Genomic DNA, 27,206 nt, shown 5'->3' with positions numbered 1-27,206 from the left:
TCTTTGTTTGTTAACATGCTAGCAGCAAAACTATTGGTTGAATTCATACCAAACTGGGTTTATAGATTGGCAGTGACCCAGAATAGATGTAGTTACATTTTGGTAAAAGTAGGTCAAAGTTAAAAATGTTTATGAATTTTTTAAATCTTTTTTTTCTCCCATTTACTTATGATGGACAAAATTTCAAATGTCTGTAAAAACATCAGACTTGTTTCAATTTACTTCAGACTTGCCACATATGTTGAGGCAGTTGTTATGATGACATCAGCTGGATCGATGCCAAAATAAGCTACAAAATGTGCAAGGAGTGGGGTTAGCTGTGCCTGGCACCACTTGTTATGTGATGTTATTATCTTTGCTAAGTTGCTGTTTGATGACTCACGGTTCAGACTAAACTGTGGCATTTCTGACCTTGTTTGGATGATTCCAATCAGATCTTTTGTGCAGCTACTGACAACACAAACTGTTCAGAAAACTGAGGTGATTTGTGGTTTTTGGCTGTTTTCTGTCTAAAAATAGAACTATGCTAACAGAGCTATAATGTAAACTATCATCTGATGCATCATGTGATTATAGACCCAGATTATAGATTATAAAACTCAATGTAATTTTGAGGAACTGTTCTGGTATGTGTCGCACTGTTGTTGAGTGTTTGAAATATCTGCACAACATGTATCCCTTTCATGGAGCCGGTCTCATTAAACACTTTCAGAGTCACTTTAAATGACTTGGAGGCAGAAAATTTTTGCTGTAGATATATTGAGTATTTTTGTATGAACATTTACTGATTATTTGATGTTTCATGATGCTGTTATTTATTGGCATGTAATTATATGATGTGTGCATGTACTGTATGTTTCAATTAGTCCTTCCTTGTTAAGTAAGACAAGTGATAATGATGAAATTAGAATATATGAAAGGAAAAAGTTGAAACGCTGATGGGTGCTGAGGCATTGAAAGGGACAGAGACGCTGTTTGTTTCAAAAAGCAACGTGACAGACATGCATTTCTCTAATCTATCTGTGTCGGACAAATATCCAGCTCAGTGTACAGCAGTAACAAGTCATCAGTATTCATGTTGGGGTTCGGACACAGCTGGAGTGTGTCTGTGTAGAACGTCTGTTTAGAGAATGTTATCATTATCGTTCCTCTTGTGTGGATGGCCCCTCAGTCTGGTACAAACCTGGCAGAGGCCGTACAGACAAACTGCTGGGGTCGTAATGGGCAGTATGTGGCATGAAATAATGAAATCAGATCCGCTTAGAAATGAAATAAGGAGGAAAAATTCCAGAATATGAAAATGTACGCCTTCATCCTGCAGCTCTCTGCTCTTGGTCCAAATCATAGAGTAAAATTTAAATACATGTATAAATAGCCCATAAAGACCCAGTGCTACTTATGTGTCAGTTCCCCAAATGATTTTTTGTCTCTATTTAACCTTTCTTAAGTGATTTATCACCATTTATTGTATATTATCTTCTTCATTTTGTGTTTTTTTTCCGTCAACATCAGGTATTTTACTATATTCAATTTACTGATCATGTAGATCAGGGGTGTCAAACTCATTTTAGTTCAGGGGCCACATTCACCCCAATATGATCTGAAGTGGGCCGGACCAGTGAATTAATAACATAATAATATATAAATAATGCCAACTCCAAACATTTCAATGTGTTTTATTGTGAAAAAAACTAAAATTACAGTATGGAAACGTTAGATCTGTAAACTGTCCTTTTAAAAATGTGAATAACATGAACAACCATGAAAAAACTGAAATTTATTAAGAAAATTAAGTGCAATTTTAACAATATTTTGCCTCTGCTTACATTTGTAAATGTGCATTACAACTTATAGATCACAATGGATCTGCAAATTTACAAAATATTTTAGTAACTGGCAGAAAATTAGTAAAATTGCACTTACTTCTCTTACCACATTTCTACTTTTTCACATTTTTTGTGAAAGGCTAGTTTGTAAATTTACTCATTTTCATGTAATTTCACTTTTTTACACTAAAACAGAGGGAAAATTTGGAATTGTCATTATTTGTCAGTTTTTATGGTTGTATTTTACTGATCTGACCCACTTGAGACTAAAGTAGAGCTTTTATGGCCCCTAAAGTAAAATGATTGACTGTTAATATCCCAAGTGTAACTTTTGTATTTCACAAATTCATCCCACGGGCTGGATTGGACCCTTTGGCGGGCCGGATTTAGCCCCCGGGCCACATGTTTGACACCTGTGATGTAGATGTTCATAAAAGCTGAGACTAAAGTTGAGGGTTATTATATCAGAAACAGAAAACTGAAGAAAAATGTACTTTTTCAGCAAAGATATCAGTAACTGAACATAAAAATGTGTGTATATCCACTGTCATTGATCCAACTCTATGGGTTTTACTGGTGAATCAACGTTGTAGAAGATGATGGTGTTTCCACATTAACTACGGAGCCTCTGAATGTCCAAATGGGTCATATCTGATGACCATGAAAATATGACAAACTGTATTTTACACCAATTATTTACATGTATTGATAGGATTAGTGGACCAACAGGTATTAAACATTTTACATCAGTAGATAGTTTTGGTTGCCAGTGGCTGTTTGGGTCTTTATGGGATAAAAAAACAAATACAGATGAAGTTGATGCTTTTTAGTTGAAACACTGAAAAGAGAAGACACTTTTCCAACCCGTATATTGAGCCACAATTAACATTAATATCAGTAGGCCTGTGTCAGTCACACATTTAACCTGAAAATATGTGTCCTGGGGTTTTCCAGTCCACAGAAGTTGGTAGAATTCCTGTTTCTTCTCAGACTTCCTTAATTATAATATGCTGAAAAGGAATTAGGCTTTTTTTTTAACCTTGGGAAACAAAAACAAACTGCAATCACTACAGTTTTAATGGTGTAAATAGTGTGTTTCTGCTCTGTATATCCAACACAAACCAGCAGATTTCACAATAAATACAGTTTGGTTGAAGATACCAACTTAATATTTTCAACATTAGATTGAAGTTTACGCTGCATGTCAGTTGCATCAGTAATCATCACGACATGAACAAGAGGGAAAGAATTAATTAATTACAATGAATTGATTGTTAACCTAGTAAATACAGTCTTGTTAGAGATACAAACGTTATGTTGCATGCTATTAGAACATGCACTTTAATAGGTTAATCAGTCAGTCTAAGTCACCCGTAGGTGTGAATGTCAGAGTGAATGGTTGTTCTTCTGTTTGTGTCAGGCATATGATGAACTGGTGACTCATCCAGGGTAAACCCCGCCTTCGCCCATATGTAGCCATGATAGGTTTCAGCACCCCCGTGGTCATCTGGAGGATCACCACAATAATGCTGCAGAATGACAAATAAATGCAAAAAGACATGTAGTGCTTCGATGTGGAAGTACACATGCCAAAATTGCTATGAAGCACAAACAAATTTTCTTTTTGCACACATTATTGCACACAAATTGCATTCTAAATGTGCATACTGTATAATGTACATAGTCTTGATATACACTACAAATAAAAAAGTTAAGGATATTTTTAATTTTTGGGCTTTTTTTTCAGTTGGGATTCTTGCACAGCACTTTTTACTTTTTTGTGTGTGAAATGAATTGACACCCATTTTTTTAATGACCAGACAGTTTTATTTACAAATGGTAAAAATGACAAAAAAAAGACAAAAATAGAAATATCCTTAACTTTTTGTTTGTAGTGTACATATTCTTGAGTGTTTTATTTATTTATTTATTTATTTCTATCTATTTATTTATTTATTATTTATTTATATAATTTATTTATTCATTTATTTATTTATTTTTATTTTTATTTTTTTTTACCAGTTTTTTTTTTTTACTACTTTATAGTGTTTTTGTTTTACTTTATGCTGTAAATAGTATATATAGCTTTTTGATTTGTCCTATTTTTTGATTTTGCACTTCTTCTGCTCTTGTGTGCTCTTGTGTGCTTTTGTGCTTCACTGCTGTAACCTGGAATTTCCCCTTGTGGGACAAATAAAGGCATATCTTATCTTATCTTATCTTATCTTATCTTATCTTACCTTGTCTTGTCTTGTCTTGTTTGTCTTGTCTTGTCTGTCTTTTATCCAGCCAAGAACTACTTGTAAGAAAAATGTCATCATGTGCACATAATGTTAATAAACATTCTTGAATCTTGCATCTTGAAATGTCCAAGTGTGCATCTTCCTTTACAGAAGTTAAAGACTTCTCCTACAGTCAAACAACGCCTGAAAATTTCTTGCATCTAATGTGAATAGTTGAAAACCTAAAACTAATGACTTGAACTTCTTTTATTTTTTATGCACAGCTTGTTTTTACAGTAAAATCATCATCACAGCCCATGTTCAAATTTCAAAAATTAATAAAAATGTAAAGATGAAATTGTGTATGGTGCTTTCAAGGACTAAAAACATTATTCTCTGACAGTATGAACCAAATCAGAGATGGTCAGTCAGGAGGTGTCTGGGGACTGACCCTGCAATGTGCTGATTTTAAGCTCCAAATTATGTGAAAGAGTTTAACATCTTTGTATCTTTGCCTCCACAGTTTGTAAAGCTGCGCAACAGCCAAACCAAGAACTTTGCCAAAGCAGTGGTCAACATGGCAGATGCGGTAAGGGATATTTGTTTATGGGATTTTAATGCGATTATAGATGGGTGACCTATTAAAGATAAGAGAAAATGCCACTGAACAGCTTTATTACACCTTCTATCATCTGTGAACCTGATTTCCAAAACATCTCACGTAGTTCAGTTGGCTTAAGATTGGGTTGAGAGGTCTGTTAACGTCCACACACACATCAGAAAGTGTGTATGTGCTCATCCCAGATAGCCCAAAAATATCACAGTGCAGGAGTCACGCCAAAAACGCAATAAATGACCGGATTTGTGCATTTTTGATGTGCAGATCTTCAAGGAACAGCTGAACACAAGGATCGTTCTTGTTGCCATGGAGACCTGGTCCTCTAAAGACATGATACCCATCGTGGAGGACCCGTTGGTTACGCTGCAGAACTTCATGAAGTACAGGAAGGACAACATCAAAGAGCAGTGTGATGTCGTCCATCTTTTATCGTAAGAGGAAACATATCTTTCACCCATGTCTGCATTAGGTCTGTTTGATGTTTTATTGACAGTCAAGATTGTATTTTATATTGCGCTGTGTTTTTTGTGCACAACAGGGGCCATAATTTTCATAGTAGTCGCACTGGGACGGCCTATACTGGAGGGGTTTGCTCTCTGACGAAGGGGGAGGCGTCAATGAGGTAAGGAAAGTCTAAGTCCACTCTTATAGTATTAAGTTTTATTCTATTCTTACATTTCTTCAATCTCATCTTAGCCTTAATTAGGTTTAAACGTGGATTCATCATTACTTTTGTCAAGGATGAGACTTCAAAAGGCTGTGAAAAGCAACAAAAGCTAAGAAAACTCTCACACCAGGGTTATGTTCAATGAACCCCTTTACATGTGCATTAACCCTTTATAGGGCACTCAGAAATATTCTGAAATTCAAAATTTCAACCTTAGTGTGTTATTGGAGGACATAACAAGAATGTATTACTTTTGTGAATTTTTTCAAAATTTTTTCTTGTCATGAAGAAAATCTAGGTCAGTGAAGTTACCATATTTGGTTCCTTTCCCGTAAGTGACAAAAAATAAATACAAATCCAAGAAGTATACATAAAATACAAGAAAAAACACATGTAAGGTGAAAAGAACATCACTTTTAGAAGATTACAACATAAGTGCTCATCCAGACACTGGCCACATCCACATTATCCCTTTGAACATCATTCCTTCCATTAGTACCATTACTTCATGGTACCTAACAAAGCAGGTACACTCACTGTTCATGCAGAGGTGGACTTTACAGACCCTGTAGACCACATTGGACCTGAGATTTATTGCCTCACTATAATTGTTGCTGCCACTGTCTTGTAATGTATGTGGAAATTACCAAAAATACTCACTCGCCCAATAAAGGGTTAAAACTCTGATCATTAGCCGATTTCTGGATTAATTCGATCATTGAAGTGATCATGTAAACAGCATAACCTGATATAGTTTATCAGAAAACAGTAATCTGATTATGACAAATCAGATTAACACACCTGGATTTGAAAAAAAAAATCACATTTATTTTTCATTAATTTACATTTGTGCATGTGTGTAAAAATTGGGAGAAACTGGAAGTAAAATGGTCAAATAATAGGAAGTTATGAGTCTATCATCACTGTATGTATATGCTCCAAAAGAAATGTGAGGATTTGCTGAAACAAAATGTCAGATCTGATTATTACAATTATATGATTATTCGCAGTTATCACATTTTTATGGTTATGTAAACGGACTCACTGTTGATTATATTGCTGTTTAATTGTTTGGTGTCAAAACACCAAAAAAAGTGTTTCCCAAACCCAAAGACATTTGGTTCAGGAGGAAGAAAACCAAAAAATATTAGAAATTATACACAGGATTTTTTTCTTTGCTGATGACGCCGGCATATTCCAACATAACAATACTGTGATTTTACATTTAGATTCAGAATACTTTATTAATCCTAGAGGAAAGTGTTGTGTGTCACAGTTGCTCCATGCAAGTATAAGAAAAAGTAGCAGGAAAGAAATATTCAATAATACAGTAAAGAATTTCTATAATTCGTATAATATGTACTAGACAATATTATCAGTAAAATTAGTAAAAGAAATATTCATGTCCAAGTGTGCAGACTCAGATTATGAAAGAGTGTTTCAGGGAGAATGAGACGTCATTTTCACACATGTATTGGACAAAACTGAGTCCAGACCTGAATGACATTGACAAGCTGGGATGTGCAAGAGAACACTCTGACTCTCCCATCATCAATTCAAGGTCTTGGCCAAAAATTAATTCAACTATGGAAAGAAATGCTGTCACTCTGCAGAAGCTTATCAAAATGATGCAACTGTCATAATTAACCCATAAAGACCCAAACAGCCACTGGCGATCAAAAGATCAAATCAAATCAAATTTTATTTATATAGCTCCAAATCATAAGAAAAGTTATCTCATGACACTTTACATATAGAGTTGGTCAAAACCAGACTCTAAGCCAATTTACAGAAACCCAACAGAGTCCTCCAGGAGCAAACACTTATGACTGGTAAGGCAAAGCAAGGCAGGTTTATTTATATAGCACATTTCATGTACAAGACAATTCAAAGTGCTTTACATAAAACATTAAAACCATTACAGCAGAGGCAGTAAAAAGTATAGGCATGAGAAAAACAAACAAACAAAAAAAACCCAGAAAAAACAAAAAAAATCAGATAAATAGATAAAACAGATAAAACAGACAAGCAGATAAAACAGATAAAAACTTTTAGCTTATAAGGAACAGTGCAGATCTGAACTGATGAATACAAACTCTATTCAAATGCAGCTGAGAACAGGTGGGTCTTTAACCTGGATTTAAATAAACTGAGTGACAGTGGCGAGGAAAAACTTCCCTTTAACAGCAGAAACCTCGAGCAGACCCAGACTCCTGGAGGATGGCCGTCTGCATTGACCAGTTTGGGTTAAAGAGAGAGTAAAGGAAGAGAAAAGGAGAGAACGATAGAGATAGATAGAGACTGGGGGAGTAGGGGGAGACACATGGATGCAGTTGATGCACAGATAACTGAACTAGAACATCTGTGGAACTATAATAAACACTATCATAACTCTACAGATAAGTGAGTGATGACAAAAGCATCCACTCATCTGTAATGTTTAATACCTGTTGATCCACTAATCCTATCAATACATGTAAATAATTGGTGTAAAATGCAGTTTCATCTTTTCATGGTCATCAGATATGATCCATTTGGACGTTCAGTGGCTCTGTAGTGAACAAGGAAACGCCGTCATCTTCTACAGCATTGATTCACCAGTAAAACCCATGGAGTTGGATCAGTGACAATGAATGGAGACACTTGATTTATGTTCACTTATTGGTATATATTCTGAGAAAGTCACTTTTTTTCAGTTTTATCTGTTTCTGATGTAATAATCCTCAACTTTAATCTGAGCTTTTATGAACATCTACATGATCAGTGAATTGAATATAGAAAAATTCATGATTTACGCTGAAAAGAAACAAAATACAGAGGATAATAGTCTAATAAATGGTAATAAATCACGTAAGAAAGGGTTAAATCTAAAAGCAGTCCTATAAAATACTATGTGTGAACCTGATGTTTGTCCTGACATGCTCTGCTACATGTATATATTACTTTAACTCTTTCATGCATGATGCCCACATTTGTGGACACATAGTTTAAGCTCACTTTTCAAAGGGTTATTAAGGCAATATTCTCCAAACCACATGGGAGCAGTCTCTATAGACCTTATGCAATACAATGAAAAAAGTATCATCTTAGTTTTAGATATTTTGACTGTGCTGTGATCTCATACAGTTAACCTCCTAAGACCCAGCTATGGGTTTTCTGTCCATGTTTGTGGACAAGAGTTTCGCAGCTTTATAAAAAAAAAACCCAAAACAAAAAAAAAACAAAACTGTCTACCACAAAGGACATTACAGACAAAATTTTAAAAATGCATCTAAAAAATGTTGCATCATGATGTTTCCAAAATGGGCAATGATTTAAAGAAAAAATGCCTAAACTTATACTTTCCTGGGTCTCAGGAGGCTAAATATCTTCTGAATAAAACCATATTTTTAAAAGAAAATTCAAAATGCATTTCAACTGTAGCCTAATTTTGAGTAGTAAAATCAATCTAAAAAAAATCTAGGTACCTTTCTTCATAATTCATGCATGAAAGGGTTAATATTGCTTTAATGTTTACATTTCTCATTAAAACCTCTGATTTGACATGTCCGTTCCAGTACGGGAATGTCGGTGTCATGGCCATCACTTTGTGCCAAAGCCTGGGCCAGAACATCGGGATGAGGTGGAACAATATACGCAACTCTGCAGGTAAAAGACTCTGGATAGTGGGATTATTATCTAGTGAGAGGGACTGACAGATTTATAAAACAAGCACTGAGCTGAATAAATCTGCAAAATAACTAGAAGGAGATTGCTGAGGGAGGATAAAGGCAGAGGGCGATTGTGAGGGAGGGGTTGATATCTGGGTGTGTGTGGGGGGGGTGTTGATATCCCTGTCCAACAGTTCCCTTCTGTAATTAGACTTCTCCATTAGGTGATTAGTCACCTGCGTCCAGAGAGGAGGGTGGAGGTGGTTGGAGCATCACTGCCACTGAACAATGGGCTCAGTGATTAATGCTGAAGAGCCATTAGGTCCATTATTCAACGCCAGGACAGGAGCACAGTGCACTATAGACCGCATACCTCTGCGGAGGATTAAATTACATTAGTTTAGATTGTGTTTATTTAACTTGGACATAACAATAGAATTGGAACTGCTGCCTACAATTATGCACAAGCACCAGATGCTGTGTATTGTTTGGAGGAAAAGGATAATTTATAACACCTGCTCACAGTGGGTTTTTGAGAGTTAGAAAAGAAAAAAAGACAAAAGAGGAAGCAGAAAAACAGATGAAATACAGGTACTAAAAACGCAGTAGTTAAAATACATATGTGCCTATAGGAGGTACTCAGCACAAGAACAGTGAGTAAACAAACTGACCTTTTCAGGAAGGAAAAAAGAGAGAAAAACTGAAAAAAATAAAATAAAAAATCAAATTCAACCCCATCATTTCTGCAGTGGTTGACAGATGTACTGTCTTTCTTACCTTTAGAGAAACTGAGATACAAGATATACTACAAACAAAATGTTAAGGATATTTTTAATTTTTGGGCTATTTTTTTTTCAGTTGGGATTCTTGCACAGCCCTTTTTACTTTTTTGTGTGTGAATTGAACTGAAACACATTTTTTTAAATGATCAGACCAAGGTTATAATACTTTTGGATTTTTCATTATAGTTTAGTTTTATTTAGTTTTGCCGTTTTTTCTCTAATTCAGTTAGTTTTAATTTGTTTTTAGAGCAGGTTTGCTAGTTCTTATTAGTTTTCTTTTTTTCTAAATGCTTAATTTTAGTTTAGTTTTAGTATTCATTTTAGCTTTGTCAAATCTTTTATCTTCCTCGCCATTATATTCCCATAAATCCCAGACAGGACTCTGCTGCTTTCTCCCAACTTTAGTCTTCATGTTTCCAGGTAGAGTGGGAACCAGAAGACGACTTTAAACCACAAGTGATGAGAAGTGACAGGTCGTGAAGTGTCATGTGGTGCCGCTAGCTACAATTGCTATAGCAAAATAAATCGATTTCATATCAATCCGACATTGACAAAGACGAAAGCAAAGGGAATTTTGTCCATAATTTTTAAACATTTTAGTTAGTTTTGTAAGCACACAATACAGTTTCAGTTAGTTATCATTTTTTTTTAATTATAGTTTTTATTTATTTCAGTTAACGAAAATGTTTTTTCAATTCTCGTTATCGTCATTTCGTTAGTTTTTGTTAACGATAATAACCTTGGATCAGACATAGTTTTATTTACAAATGGCAAAAACAACAAAAAAATGACAAAAAAAAAAGAAATATCCTTAACTATTGTTTGTAGTGTATGTAAAGCCCGCAAAAACTTCCCCCTGACCTGGAGTCCCTTTATAGAATTTGTAGAATTTTCTTTTCAATGATACATCTTGATGGTTATAACTACTTATAATAGGCTCAATATGTCAATTCACCCACAATATGATGAGAAGTTCCTGTCTGACTATATGTTTGTATTTTTTTTTTTTTTTTTATTGTTGTTTAAGAGCCCTGGGGGTGGGAGGATACATTTCTTTTTGTGTCTATGTTTGTAAATTGTATGTTTGTTAATGAAAAACTGCAAAATAAAGTTTAAAATAAAATAAATAAAATAAAATAAATAAATGCATGGGAAAAAACAAAACAAAACAAAAAGAAAAACCTTATTTTAGTCTACTATACTTGAAATTTAAAGCTGATTTATCACAACATGTTCTCTGCCAGGGGTCTAAAATTTGAGTTGGCGATTAATCGTAACATAAATAATAACAATCAGTGATACTGTCAATATTGTCTACTCTGTTATTACTTTATTCCACTACTGGAGGATGAATCTAATGATAGTTTCATTTTACACACAATTTACAAATAAGAGTCACTGACTGGCATAGATTTGTTAAACATTTTTAATGAATAATATTCCGTTTGCACTTGAACATGGCAGATGTGACATGACTTATTTACAAAAATCATTCTAAACTCTAAATAAGCCATAATTAGTCACACTGTAAAAGGTCAATGGGTACATATGGAAGTAATGATAAAATAAGTAGCTTTTGTTAGTTTTAGCAAACTACTTTTATTCAGGTGAGTGGAGATGTTTCTTATGATGTTCAAAATATTTGTGATTATTTTGGGATATCACAATATGGCAAGTATTCTCAGTAAATTGGTAGAGTTATTGTTCAGAATTTTCCTACATTAGATTGATACCTTGGCGTCAAAAACAATACATTTTTCGACACCATTTTCAATTTTATCCAAGCAAAAATTACAGAACAAATCTTTAGTTTTAATTTTCAGGTCTTCAACATTTTCTACAGTTAAAGCTGTCATTAACCCTTTCATGCATGAATTATGAGAGCCTTAAGGTTTTTTTTCTGGATGTTTTTATTCCTCTAGGCATTAAAAAAACAGTGCGATTAACATTTTTTTATGAACCTATTTTTCATGGAGTTGCAAAAATAACCATTCAACTGGACACTATGCATTTAATTTTTGAAGCAAAGAAATGTATTTACTGGTTTACTGTGTGAAAACTATAAAATAAAAATATTTTTAATGCAGCTAATCTGATGTTTTCTCACATTTTAACATACACTAATACAGGTCATTACTCACTTCATGGAGTTAATATGCAAAAAAGAAACCATTTTGTTAAAAAAAAAGCAAAAAAAAAACAACTGTTAATTACAGTCTAATAACAATAACAAGCACTTGATTTACGCTCAAACATGTTAGTACAGATCATGTTTATGAAGAACAGCAAAGTTACAGTAATGGTATGAATTACAGTGTATGAGATGATGCATGAGTGTCCACTGTGTTGGCTGATATGGAACTAAAACAGCAAAATCCATGAATATACAAGACAACAGCTGGAGAATAACTGTCAACTGTAATGACCACTATGCATGAAAGGGTTAAAAATAATAGGATTAATAATAAAGATGAATGAAAATCATTGGCGAAATCCTGTATTTAAAAAAAAAATAATGGAGTTCAGTATCTTGCTCTATTAAATACAAATCACAATGCATTCGTATCATCATTCCTTCTTTCCTTGTCTTATCTGTGTTTTTTGCGTCTGATCTTCTTCCCAGGAGACTGCAGGTGTCCGGACACCTGGCTGGGCTGCATCATGGAAGACACGGGGTAAATATCCGAACCGACGCACAACAAAACGAGCGGCATTAAAAAGCATAACGCACCTGTGCACGGCATTTCCTCCCAGTTTGTTGACACAGTTAAACATCAGACAGCAGGACTGTTTTCTTGTCGTGCTCCCTCTAAGCTGTGATTTGTTCCGTTCATTTCACTCAATTAGACAATTAAACACCTGTAACAGAAGGAGGTCGTGACTTTTACTCAGTCCGCAATGAGCCGAGCCGCTGATAATCACAGCTTGTATCTGATGCATAGAGTAAATGTGTCGGAACGTCAGACATCAGCAGGTTGGCCAGCGTGAAAAACACTACAAATGTTGAATTAAATGTACTTATTGTATGAGTGATTTAGATTCAGCTCCTCATTCCAGATGGAGCAACACTAATTTCAATTATTCATTTGAATAATATCCTTGTACAGATGGTAACATTTCTGTCAGATTGCAAAGAGATACAGACACCCACAGTGGCTTTGGCAAAACTCATTGTGCTTTTTTGTTTTCGTTTCCTTCATGTCTTGCTCTGGATTTTTGTGTCTCTATGTGTGTTTGCGAATTCAGATACAATCTGCCCAGAAAGTTTTCTCGCTGCAGTGTTGACGAGTACATCCAGTTCCTGCTCCAGGGGGGCGGGAGCTGCCTCTTCAACAAGCCCAGCAAGGTGAGGGCCATGTGTGCATGTGGGATGTGGTGAGGCCTGGTTATCAGAAGAGGTTTACACCAGAAAATAGAGTCACTTATAGAACGTCAAAACAAGGCTGGGATTCAGTTTCAGATTCAGTCTTTTTTACTGTAGGTACCAGTCAGAAATGTTCCACTTTAGTGTTATAATCAAAAACAGAACAGTACAGCTAACGATTATTTTACATTAATGAATGGATGTAATATGGAGTGTGTACAGACAACATTTACACCATCTGCTCAAACACTAAGAACTGCAAATATAAGTGCTTCCTCTGGAGAGGTTTTTCTGCTTCAAAATTATTTTGATTTGCTTTGATTTAATGGTTTATTCCAAACATGCAATGAAATTTAACATATATGTGAACAAGTAAACATAAATAATAATACAAAAATCAACAATCAAGACAATCTTAGCCAGAAGAACAGCACAATAGTTTCATTTACATGCCAGAAAATGATGCTGTTTGTTGTCTTGCATTCATTGTGGATGTGTTTGTGGAATCATTCCCTACTAATGTTGTTTCACATGATTTAAAACTACTATTACAGTGTCTATCAAAAGTTTGGAAACACCTTGTCTTTTATCATTTCTGATAGACATGTGCATGCTGTTATTTGTTACATTCATATTAAGAGATTTAGGGGGGTTTTTTTGAGGGGGGGTGACATTTTAAAACTACACAAAATATGTAGAAGTAAACACCATAACATTTTTTCAGTGTTTTTCATGTATCAATACACTCACACAAAGATGGGTATTTTTCTAAACATATTTAATTATTAATGCTATAAGTTAAATTCTAAAATGAAGTTACCATAAGTGATACATGATTTGTATTCTTTACATGGGTTTATAGGTGATTTATACACCTGGATTTGATGTTTCAGGTGCAGCTTCAGTCCACAAAGCAATAACAGATAGGAGAAAAATTACTCACAATGCCAGTTGTTTTCTAATCTTTCTACTTTCTATGTTCACACAGATAAACACAACACATTTTCGATAGTCTTCACATGGGAAAGTTTAAAAGATCAGTTTTTGTAACCTAAAATACCATTTCTGTGTGGGCAAGAGGCCGAAATGTAAAAAAAAAAATCATCTATTTTTGGAGAATATTTACCTTAGCGCAGACACAGCATTAATCACAGTCTTTAACCCACATGTATATACTGTAAGGAGTTTGCATGGTCCCTAAACTTGTGAAAAACATGACATAACAACATATTTTATTCAAAATCTACTGTTTGAAGAGATTTTTATGCCAGTATCTGTACATTTATATATTTGTTTGGTCAAATAAATCTTCATACTATTAAATTATCTAATTTGATGTATATAAATAATAGGAAAATGCATTTTTCTCTGAAAAAAAGAAAAATGGAAGACCAGGTGTTTCCAAATTTGGTTTCCAAAAATGACACCTTTGTAAGTGCTGCAACTTATTTTAACTACTTACATAATTTTTGTAATTTAACGTAGATGGATTACAGTCGATCATAGATTTAGTTTTTAGCCACTTATCACCCAGCCCTACAGTAACATTCCTGTTTTCTTCTACAGTTGCGGAAAAAAATTATTAGACCATCCAAAGTCATCAGAAACAATGGTTATGCAATCAGATATTAACTCCTGTGTGTATCATGTGACTAAAACAGACAGAAAAGAAAACATGGAATGCCTAAAAGCACTGTTTTTGTCAGTACAATGCCATAGCTATTGATGTAAGAACTTAAGTGATGTTGGTTATTATCAAGAAAACATGGAAAATGGATAGATATCAGCTCTGAAATTAAACTCTTTTGAGCTGTTTTGTTGTTATCATTATATTTGTCCAAACAAATGTAAAAACAGTTGTACTAGGCATTAAAATGAACAAGAAATTGAAGAAAACAAGGGGTAGTCTAATAATTTTTTCCGCGACAGTATCAGCAGCCAGCCATTCCCTCTCTCTCAGACGTATCTCATTCCTCACCCATCTGTCGCTCACTCATATATGTTCTTGTATTCTATATGCTCCTCTCTTTTCCAAGCTGTTTGACCCTCCAGAGTGTGGGAATGGCTTTGTGGAGGCAGGCGAGGAGTGTGATTGTGGATCCCAGGTGGTGAGTACACATTTGGACACTGTGTATCTTTACATCTCTATGCATGAAACGCAGCCTGATGCAGATGGGCGGAGCCTCCACCTTCTGTCTTCATGTGGGGTACTGGACGGTATGGCGTTCAAACTCAGCCGACAGCTTATTTTCATGTGTGTTGCTGCAGGAGTGTGCACGAAGTGGAGGCGCATGCTGTAAGAAATGTACGCTTACCCACGACGCCATGTGCAGTAATGGACTCTGCTGCAGCGGCTGTAAGGTGAGGTGACCTGTATAGATAGACAGATAAATACTGTAGCAGAGATGTACTTTACAGGGGTTTAAAAAACTGTGACAGAGGAGATAAAGAGGCCATTTAACAGCAAAATCAAAACACATTTGTCACAAAATGATGTTGGCAGGAAATAATCTCACTAACACTTATTTCTGCATCTCATTAGAGAGTTTTTTGTTTGACATCCAGCTTGGTCAGTGTTGCTAATTAAGAAAAAAACAAATTATTTTACCAAAAAATTGGAGATCTGTTCCTATTTTGTGTGAAAAACAACAGTGAAGTGTAAGTTTCTATGCTCCTAAGAGAAAGAGACAATAACAAAGAGGTCTTAGTTAAAGTCCCAGAGTGGTTCTTTGTAGGATTAATATTCTAAACTCTCAGTACCAGGAGGGAAAACGCCTTCTACAACACACTTAGGACCAAAATCACAGACAAATCAACCTTACGTATCCACAGACTGTATCACTCACTGAAAAAAGTTTAAAGCTTATTGTTTTCACACATCTGTATTGTGGTATCATCAAGTTTGTATCTTCAAACTAAAACTTATAGCCGCTTATTTTAACAGTAGTTCAAAATAACACTGTCTTTAATCTTCACGTGCCGCATCAGCTGATAGTTTACTTTATAGCTCTGTTAGCTTAGAATAGAATAGAATAGTCCTTTATTGTTATTGTAACATGCAACATGTACAACGAAATTTTAAAAAAGTATCAATCAGTGCATAGTAAAAAAAAAAAACAACAACACAAACACCACAATAATAATAAATACAGAAACAAACACATACAGCCATTCATTCTGTCATTGCACGATCCCGTCACTGTATATATGTGTTGTGTTAGAGATTGTTTTTTATGGCATTGAGGGTGGTTATTGCTGTTGGATAGAGACTGTTTTTGAGTCTCTGCTAGTCTAGCTCTGTTTTTAGATGGAAAACAGCTAAAGTAAAACCACAAATTACCTCTGTTTTCTGTACAGTTTGTGTTGTCAGTAGCTGCACTAAAGATCTGTTATGAATCGTCCAAACCTGGCCTCGTTTGTCACAGTTTACTGTCACAGTTTAGTCTGAACCATGGATCAACAAACGGCAACTTAGCAAAGATAATAACATTCCATAATAATACCTTCTCATAATCAAACTCGCCTGTGTAGAAGAAACACAGTGTTTTCAGCATCAAACTCCATTCTTTTCATTTGGAGCTGTGTCCAGTGACTCACTACTCCCTCTAGTGGTCACATAAATCCCCAGGCCCATCAGTACTGTTAGCCAGAAAGTTGAAATTTGAATCGGTTTGTTTGTTTCTTTGTTTGTTAACAGTCTAGCAGCAAAATATTGGTTTAATTCATACCAAATCGGGTTTATAGATTGTCAGTGATCCAGAATAGATCTGATTACATTTTGGGAACAGTAGGTCAAAGTTCAAATTTTTAATGAATTTTTAATTTTTTTTCTACCATTTACCTATAATGGGTGAAATTTCAAATGTCTGTAGCAGAAAAACTATTTGTTGAATTCATACCAAATTTGGTTTATAGATTGCCAGTGACCTAGAATAGATGTGGTTACATTTTGGGAAAATTAAGTCAAAGTTCCAATTTTTATGAATTTTTAAAATCTTTTTTCTTTAACCATTTACTTATAATGGGCAAAATTTCAAATGAGCATTGTTTCAGTTTACTTCAGACTTAGCACATATACAGAGGCTATTGATATGTTGACATCATCACACCATATACACGATGACATCAGCTGGATTGAAGTCAAAATAAGCTACAATATGTGCGAGGGGCGGGGCTTGTTGTGCCTGGCACCACTTGTTCTTGTTAGATAAGGTGTAACTAGGACTGAGAATGTAATCATTGCATTAGTCAAAGATGATTATTGAGAGGAATATAAAGAGGAATCAACAAACGCCAACTTAGCGATAATAATAACATCATATAATGACTTTATTATTATGTCTCATGGCCTAGAAGTGTTAACACAGTGTTTTCAAGAAAATCTGAGATAAACTGTACAGACCCATAGATTAGTCAGTATCAGTAAGAACATTTTAACATCATTTATTAAAAGTTTGGATTTATTAAAAAAGTTTATGGTTATATACAACATTTTGGGCTGTTAATAACCTACCTTTTCTATTTTTTTAGTACGAGCAAAGAGGTGTTGTGTGTCGCGAGGCTGTGAACGACTGTGATATCCCAGAAACCTGCACCGGAGACTCAAGCCAGGTAGGACCAGATGTGTCTAAAAACAAAAATGTCAAATGTCAGGTTTACATGGTTATTGAGGTTATTTTTATTTTTATTATGCAATTTGACATTTTTCACACTAAAACAAAGTGAAAAATGTGAATTATTAGGTATGTAAAAGTAATTATGCCTATTATTTTACTGGTCCGGCCCACTTGAGATCCCGTTGTGCTGTATGTAGCCCCTGAACTAAAATGAAATGGACACCCATGATCTAGAGCAGGGGTGTCAAACTCATTTTAGTTCAGGGGCTACATACAGCCTAACATGATAATAAGTGGGCCATAATATAAATAATAGGATAAGAACTTTCAAGTGAAAAAAGTAAATTCCGAAATGAAAATGTTTACATCTACGAATTGTACTTGAACATAACATAAAGAAATGTGAACAACCTGAAAATTTATTAGTAAGTGCAATGTTCACAATATTACACCTTAGTTTATCATTTATGCATGTGAATCACAACTTAGAGATCGCAGTGGATCTACAAATACACAAAACATTAAATAACAGGCAGAATATTATTAAAATTCCACATACTTCTCTTAAGACATTTGAGATGTTCACATTTTTTCTAAAAGACTAGTCTTTAAATGTGAACATTTTTGTGTAATTTTACTTCTTTTTGACATTAAAACAAAGAGACAAATTTACAGTTTTCATTATTTATAGGTTATTGTGATAGTATTTTACTGGTCTGCTCCACTTTAGACTGAAATGCCCTAAAATGATTTTAACATCCTTGATTGTTAATATCTTCAGTGTAATTTTTGCATTTCACAAATTCATCCCAGGGGCCGGATTGAACCCTTTGGTGGGCTGGATTTGGCCCCCGGGTCGCATGTTTGACACCTGTGATCTAGAGTATCATTACTGTGTGGATTTTCCTCTTTTTTAGTGCCCACACAATGTGCACAAGCTGGACGGATACATGTGTGATAGCATTCAGGTAGGAGTGCATTTGTGTTATCTTTTCTGATCTGCTGCTCACTGTTTGATGATGTTAAATATTGTTTATTCAACTCTTCAGGGACGCTGTTACGGGGGGCGATGCAGGACTCGTGATGGACAGTGCAAAGGACTCTGGGGTTATAGTAAGTTTACAACAAACACATGCAAGCGATAACATATTTGGTAGTGCTCAGATTCACCACAGGGTAAAAATGCTCCACTACAAGTAAAAGTAATGCATTCAAAACCTTATTTAAGTCAAAGTGTATCAGCATCAGAATATAGTATGTAAAGTATAATTAAATATAACATGTGTTCAGAGAACGCAAACCTCCTCCAAGCACCCTGAACGGTGTGCATGTGTGGATCGACTATTTCTTTCTAAATCAAACAGTTTCAAGGTTGTTCCATACAGCCGAAAAAGTTGAAGCTTGGTACCAGTCATGTGTATGTCAAATTATTTTAAATTCCAATCAGTATTTGTTGAGTCAAATGAAAAATGTGTAAATGGGATTTTCAATGTTAAATTGAAATGTCAACAGAGTCCTCATTCCACAGTGGATGTGGACAATTTTGTGACAGATACAAGATATTGTTATAAGCTACAGGTGTATCAAATTGGAGGCTAGTCGGAGTCGTTTTGAATTTTTATGAATTTTTGAAAATTGCTCAATGATGAGAGCTAGGAAAATTTGAGATTTTGTGACCTTGCTGTGACCTTGAATTTTGGCCTACTTGGCCCAGAATTTAATGGATTCGTCCCAGGGCCTAGGCCTATCTGTGGGTAAAATTTGGTAAAGATGGTTGTAATAGTTTTCCCGTAAAGTTGCTAACAAACAAACAAACACACAAAGCAAAGTGATCACAATACCTTCTGGCAGAGGTGATAACAAACTAGAAAAGTACTCGCAGAGCGCAGACCTCCACCAAGGCAGATCACCCCCCTACCCCGTTCACCACCAAAATTTAAGCATTTGTTCCTTGTGCCAGTATCAACATTGCCTGAAAATTTCATCAAAATCTGTCCATAACCTTTTGAGTAATCTTGCACACAGACAGACAACCCCCCCCCTTTTCACTTTTTCTACTATATTTACCTTCGCCATTACACTTGACGGAGGTAAATATAGTATAAAAAGTGTAATTGTAACTCCATTCACCACATGATTCTCAAAATGTTTAAATCAGAAAAAGACTGACATGGTGGTCAGTGTCCAGGTGTAGATGTGATCCAGGAGTAGTTCAGGGACATCCGTAAAACAGGGAATCTCAACACAGGTATGCAGAACCGTATGAGTCTCTGGAAGGCGTAGAGGTTTTGTACCAGATCCATCCATCTACGTCACTTATCTGGGTCGTGGGGGCAGCAGCCTGAGCAGAGAAGCCCAGATTTCCCTCTCCCCAGCTGCCTCCTCTAGTTCCCAGATACTGAGGTGTTCCCAGGCCAGAGATATAATCACTCCAGCGTATCCTGGGTCTGCCCTGGGATCTCACCTCCTGGACATATCCTGACCAGATGGCCGAACCACCTCAGTTGGCTCCTCTGGAAGTGTCTCTAAGGGGGAGTCCAGTGTTCCTGCAGAGAAAATTTATTTCTGTAACCTGGTTCTTTCAGTCACTGCACCAGTTCATGACAATAGGTGAAGGTAGGAACGTACAGTAGATCTAGTCTCAGCTCCTTCCTCTGGTACAGACACTTCCCTGGTCTATCTACTGCTTTTACCACCTTATAAATGACCGCATAAAAATCAATATTTATGTTGATATACGCTGTATTTAGTGTATTTTTGCTACTTTCACCTGTTATCAGCTTCGTCATTGTACTTTTTACACTGAATCCACATGTTTTTAACCCTTTCACGCATGAAATAGGAGAACCTTAATCAAGATTTTTTTTCCTGAGTGTTTTTATTCTTCTTTACGCATGAAAAAAACTATGTGATTGAATGTTTTTTATGAACCTATTTTTCATGGAGTTCCAAAAATGTCCACTCAGCTGGACACCATGTGTTTAATTTTTGATGCAAAGAAATATGCATTACTGTCATACTGTGTGAAAACTATCAAGGTCAAGGTCAAGGTAAACTTTATTATCCCCAAGGGGCAATTTGTTCTACAGCCAGCAGTTTCACACTATGAAATAAAAACATTTTTAATGCTGCTAATCTGATGTTTTCTCACATTTTAAGATACTATAATACTAGTTGTTACTCACTCAGATAACGTGCAAAAAAACAACAACTTTTCTTTAAAAAAAAAAAAAACCCTGTTAATTACAGTCTAATAACAATTAGCAATTGATTTACTCTTAAATATGTTACTACAGATCAGGTTTAATGGTAATGGTATGAATTGCAGTGTATGGGATGGTGCATAAGCATCCACTGTATTGGCTGATAAGAAACTAAAACAACAAAATCCATGAATGTAGAAGAGAACAGCAGGAGAATAGCTGTCCACTGTAGTGACCAGTTTGCATGAAAGGGTTAAAGAGTGTATTTACCTTCCATTGGAGGAGAATTTTCTTAGCCCATAAAGGAAAACTTCACTCTTCAGTTTATGACAAACACAAGGACAGGAAAGGAAATAGAAAATTACAGTCTGAAGAATAAAAAAATACAGTATTTGTCTCTAATGCTATGTTCACCCTGCTGGTAAAATTAGCCCAAATCTGACTTTTTGCTCATATGTGACTGATTTTTAAATTTTTTATGACAGCCTTTTTTTCTAATCAGCTCCAGGTCACTTTCATATGTAGACCTAAATTGAATACATAATACATCTGATGTTTTGTAACGTGACTTTTCATGTGAATTTTATGTCATTGATATGTGACAGAACCCAGCAAAGTGTATATTCACTTGTTCTGCACATGTAGGTCACTTCAGACATTCCATTTGAATTATAATGTGAACAACCACACAAAAAATTTCAGCAAAAAAATTGGAATTGAGAAAAAAAGTCGTGTATAAGGGTTGAATCAGCCTTGACTTCTGTAATGTTTTTCCAAAACCATTCATCAATATTGCAGTGTTGTTTTCACATCTTCCTTTCAACATAGGAAATTTATTTTGTTCTTATACATTACATGGCATATTAAAAATAAATAAATACATAAATTCTCAACAATAATCTGAGTTTAAGAGGCAGAACCAACTGAATTTTTTGCGAATATGTACAAATATTAAAGTGTTTATTTACTATTTTAAAAAATAGTAATAATATTGGAATTGATCAATTGAGACCTGCAGTGTGAACATAGCATAAGATACAATGGAGTAGAAGTATAAAGTTGCATAAAATGGAAACAGTCAAATTTGCACTTACACCACAATTGGTTTGTCATCAATATTCCAGACTTATTCTGCTTGATATAGTCTGATTTGTGACACTTTGTTTGCCCTTTCAGATTCTGCAGACAGGTTTTGTTACGAGAAGCTGAATGCCGAGGGGACGGAGAAGGGAAACTGTGGTACCGGTCCTGACGGTCAGGGCTGGCTGCAGTGTAACAAGCCGTAAGTGACACCATCCGCATCAAATGTCTTCATAAAATCATGCAACAATGTTTACTCCAATCTGTGCCTCAGCTTAAAGAATCAGAATACTTTATTAACCAAAGGGGGGAAATTATGGGGTGTTACAGTCACTCCATTCAAGTATAATAAAAAGTAGCATGAAAGACATTATCAATACAACAGAAAAAGAAAAAACATATAGAATCAGAATCAGCTTTATTGGCCAAGTATGTGAACACATACAAGGAATTTGGCTTCGGTTTTTACAATGCTCACGACATACAGTTCTGACATGAACCCAGACAACATGTGGACCGAGACACAATGTAGACAGTCCACTGGAGACAGAGACAACAATGGGTTGAGATTTACAGTGGATTTACAGTGTGATATGTACAGAGTGCAAATTGGAGTTTTTATACAGTGAGTGGGTGTGTGGGTCCGCTCTAAAAAATATAGTATATGTGTATATTATTTACAGTGGGTTTTTACATTGTAATATGTACAGAAAGTGCAAATTGAAGCATTTATACAGTGAGTGGATATGTACAGGAATACAGTTTGTAACAATATATGTTTATGTATATATAAATTATTGTAGTGCAATACAGTTTTTTACATAGTGCAAATTAGACAGTTTTATAAAGAGTGCAAAGCACCGAGGCATCTGTACGTTGCGCCATCTTGGATTGATATAAATATACATATATAAAGCTCTAAATATACAAACATATATACAGGGTGGGGAAGCAAAATTTACAATATTTGAGGCAGGGATTGAAAGACAGTGTATGACCAATTAGTTATTGAAAGTCATGAGAATTTATTTGCCACAAGAAACATACATAATAGAAAATGTTTTTATTCTATGTGTCCTCCTTCTTCCTCAATAACTGCCTTTACACGCTTCCTGAAACTTGCGCAAGTTAAGTCAAATATTCGGGTGACAACTTCTCCCATTCTTCTTTAATAGTATCTTCCAGACTTTCTCGTAATAGTTTTGCTCATAGTCATTCTCTTCTTTACATTATAAACAGTCTTTATGGACACTCCAACTATTTTTGAAATCTCCTTTGGTGTGACGAGTGCATTCAGCAAATCACACACTCTTTGACGTTTGCTTTCCTGATTACTCATATGGGCAAAAGTTTCTGAAAAGGTATGGATAATAGTGTTAGGTATGATTATGACATCAATATATGTTTGGTTTCAAAACAATTGACGTAGTGCCTGCTGAGAAAAAACAACTAAATGTTCATTGTAAATTTTGCTTCCCCACCCTGTATATACCAAATATACATATTAAAACACAAATTAGAACAGCAATTTGTATATGTGCTTGACAATATATTGTAATTATGATAATTAAAGAAATATACATAATAAGCGCAAAAATAGTGTTGTGTGTAATTATAAATATGTGGTTATAAGGTGGAGTGAAACAGTTAAACAGGCAGGAATGATTTTCTGTGTCGTTCAGTGGTGCATTTAGGTGTAATTTGGGTGTTTATTTACTTTTCATGTTTAGGGATGTTTTATGCGGCTTTCTGTTCTGTGCCAACGTGACTATGAACCCAAAGTTCGGAGACCTGCTTGGTGAGTTGACCAGCTTCCCTCTACCACCAGAACAAGTACCTGGACTGCCGGTGAGTATTCGGGTTTAACTGCTGCATCAGTATTAGAATGTTGTCATCTCCCATCACCATCCATTTGACCTATTTGGATGTTTTTCTCAGAGGAGGACATGTCCTGCTGGAGGACGGCTCAGATCTCGGGTATGTGGAGGACGGGACTCCCTGCGGTCCCAATATGATGTGTTTGGAGCGACGCTGCCTCCCTGTGGTGGCCTTTAACCTCAGCACCTGCCCTGGATCAAACTTTGGACGCATCTGTTCTGACCACGGGGTAAAGGATTCTTGTTGTTTCACTTTAACCCATAAAGACCTAAACAGCCACCAGCGACTAAAAGCATCTACTGATCTAAACTGTTTCATACCTGTTGATCCACTAATCCTATCAATCCATGCAAATAATTGGTGTAAAATGCAGTTTGTCATCTTTTCGTGGTCATCAGAAATGACCCATTTGGATGGTCAGAGGGTCCATAGTTACCTTGGAAACACCATCATCTTCTACAACACTGATTCACCAGTAAAAGCCATGGAGGTTGATAAATGACAGTGGATGTAGATGATGTTTTTATGTTCAGTTATTGACATCTTTGCTTTAAAAAAATCAGTTTTTACTTAGTTTTCTCTGTCTCTGACATAATAACCTTCAACTTTAATCTGAGTTTTAATGAACATACATGATCAGCAAATTAAACATAGGAAAATACCAGATATACACTTAAAAAATGCAACATACAGAGGATAATATTCTAATAAATGGTGATAAATCACTTAGGAAAAGTTAGATATAGAGACAAATTCTTTCACAAAGTGGCTCTGGGACTTCATGGGTTAAATATTGAGTTGGTGCCTTTAACACTAACAGATGTGTCTCTGTTTCATCGATTTTTATTAACTGCAGTATTATATAGTCATTTAGAATTTACCCAGTCACGTTTTTAGCTGTAGATTAAAACAGAAGTCTTTGAAGTAAATAAGAAGCTTACTTTGTCCAGACAGGCATGAATAGATTATTTTTTTCTAGGGATTCGTGGTCTGAAAGGGACCTGAGAGTATTAAGATCTGATGTAAAATAAAGCTGACGAGACCAGAAAGATCAAAAACCATCATTTGGACTTAGGTAATTCATTAAATTAACAAGCACCCACAGTGGAAAAGAGTAATGTGGGTGTAAAACCATGCAATAAATCCCAAAAACTTTATTTTGCTAAAAAGTAGAACATCGTGTGCTTGTTATCTAACATTAAATTAAAAGTAAAAACTGCTTTGGACAATTTATGGTAGTCCTTTAACCTTCAGCTTTATTATTATTATTATTATTATTAATATGGAACTATAGAGATATTAGAAATTTTTTAGACCAAATAAAAGTGGGAAAGACTGAACTGCATGTGAAACAGTACTTCTAATAACCACAGTATATCGTTACGTGTCTGAAGCTTTTTCTGATTTATTTAGTAAGATGTGGGCTATTAAACCAAATTATACAGATTTTCACTGAGTGCATTATTCTTATAATAAACTGACTAAACGATTGGGCAACTGAAAAACTCAGGTTTATGGAACTGTCTGTGTTCACTTAATGCACATCAAGTGAAAACTGTGTGTTTTGAGTGTAAACAACATTTATTCAGTTCTGACATGCCACACTCTTGGGTTTCAGTCCCATCTTATTTTTACTGTTGGTGAATCCTTATTTAACCCACACACTCATACAACCTGAACTTCACCTGTCACCTGTCAATCACATGTCTGCGTTGTGTGACAGCAGTCAGATACTGCACACCTCTGATGCATCTGTCAAAATAAAAGACATCAGGCAGCGTCTGAAGCAATTACACTGCTCTTTGTAAACCCAGTTCAAATGAATGTGTGAAGCCCACCAGCTGAGAAAGCTGCTCTCAGATCAGTCTGCACTATTTTGATGACGTGGTTGTGGTAATAAACAGCTGAAGTCCCGCCCCTTCAGGTTTTTCTCCATGAGACCTGATTTCAGGAAAAAAGTTGTATTACAGTCAATAGTGAGAGAAAAATGTACTGATTCCCTTTGAATTATGCATCGTTTTCCACATGCGATGGTCTTCACCTTAAAGTCAGGCGTGTGGTAAAACTGAAATATCAAACTGTGACAAAACCTGCATATTAAGACTACACACCTGAAGTTATGTCTTTGTAGCTTTTTCCATCCGTGTTCTGGTCAGAGTTGCTGAGGATTTCTCTATGAATTTGACACAGACGTGATTGTAATAATTTTCACCTCTTTTAAAGGTGCGGGAGACTTTCATGACCGATTTTTCATCAGATCTGTAAAACCTCAGTCATAGCCTAAGTATCAGGAATCTGTAAATCTTTTTGTGATTACTCACCTGAATCTCTTGCAATATGGTGAACAATTTCGAAGTCCCATCCGCCATAAACAAAACCATTTGTTTACAAACTGAGCCAGGAGGTAACTTTGGAATTTTGTCACAACGTGCATTGTGGGAAACGGAGGTTCGCACAGCCACCTGACAGCAGCAGTACAACCATATGGTTATATGGATGAAACACGACGCAAAAAATGGCTGAAATGTGGAAATGGCTGGAGGAATATGCATAAAGGGAAGAGAGCTCCTGCCGTTTCCACATCGTGTCTGTAGCGGCTGCCGCTATAAGGGTCCAGTTCTACCCCTGGGATGTTTTTGCCAAGTGCAAAAATTCCACAGTCTTGAATTGAATTAAGCAAAAAAATTTAGCTTGAATTAAGGAAAAAAAATCTTGAATTAAGCCAAAAAAAAAAAAAATCTTCAATTAAGTAAAAAAAATCTTCAATTAAGCCAAAAAAATCTAAAATTTAGCAAAAATCTTGAATAAAGCCAAAAAAATCTTCAATTAAGTAAAAAAAATAATAAATCTTGAATTAAGCCAAAAAAATCTTCAATTAAGCCAGAAAAAATCTTCAATTAAGTACAAAAATCTTGAAATAAGCAAAAAAAAATCTTCAATTAAGTAAAAAAAATCTTCAATTAAGCCAAAAAAAAAATCTCAAATTTAGCAAAAAATCTTGAATAAAGCCAAAAAATCTTCAGTTAAGTAAAAAAAAATCTTGAATTAAGCCAAAAAAATCTTCAATTAAGTACAAAAATCTTGAATTAAGCAAAAAAAAAAAAAAATCTTTAATTAAGTAAAAAAATCTTGAATTAAGCCAAAAAAAATCTAGAATTAACAACTTAATTTTTTTTCTTTGTTTTAGTGCAAAAAATAACATTAAAGTATGACAATATTTACATTTACAAACTATCCTGAAACACTAAAATGTGAACAACCTGAACAAAAATGAACAACCTGAAATGTCTAAAGAAAAT

The 27,206-nt window shown here is 35.1% G+C and overlaps 1 pseudogene; it reads left to right on the top strand.

Annotated features, from left to right (window-relative positions):
• LOC115424789 (disintegrin and metalloproteinase domain-containing protein 11-like) overlaps positions 1–27,206 on the top strand; it is a 40,854-nt pseudogene that overhangs the window by 11,281 nt on the left and 2,367 nt on the right.

Source organism: Sphaeramia orbicularis, chromosome 8 (genome assembly GCF_902148855.1).
Source record: "Sphaeramia orbicularis chromosome 8, fSphaOr1.1, whole genome shotgun sequence".
Classification (NCBI taxonomy): domain Eukaryota; kingdom Metazoa; phylum Chordata; class Actinopteri; order Kurtiformes; family Apogonidae; genus Sphaeramia; species Sphaeramia orbicularis.
The sequence above is the reverse complement of the archived record's forward strand: the minus strand, read 5'-3'. Positions and strand labels throughout refer to the sequence as shown.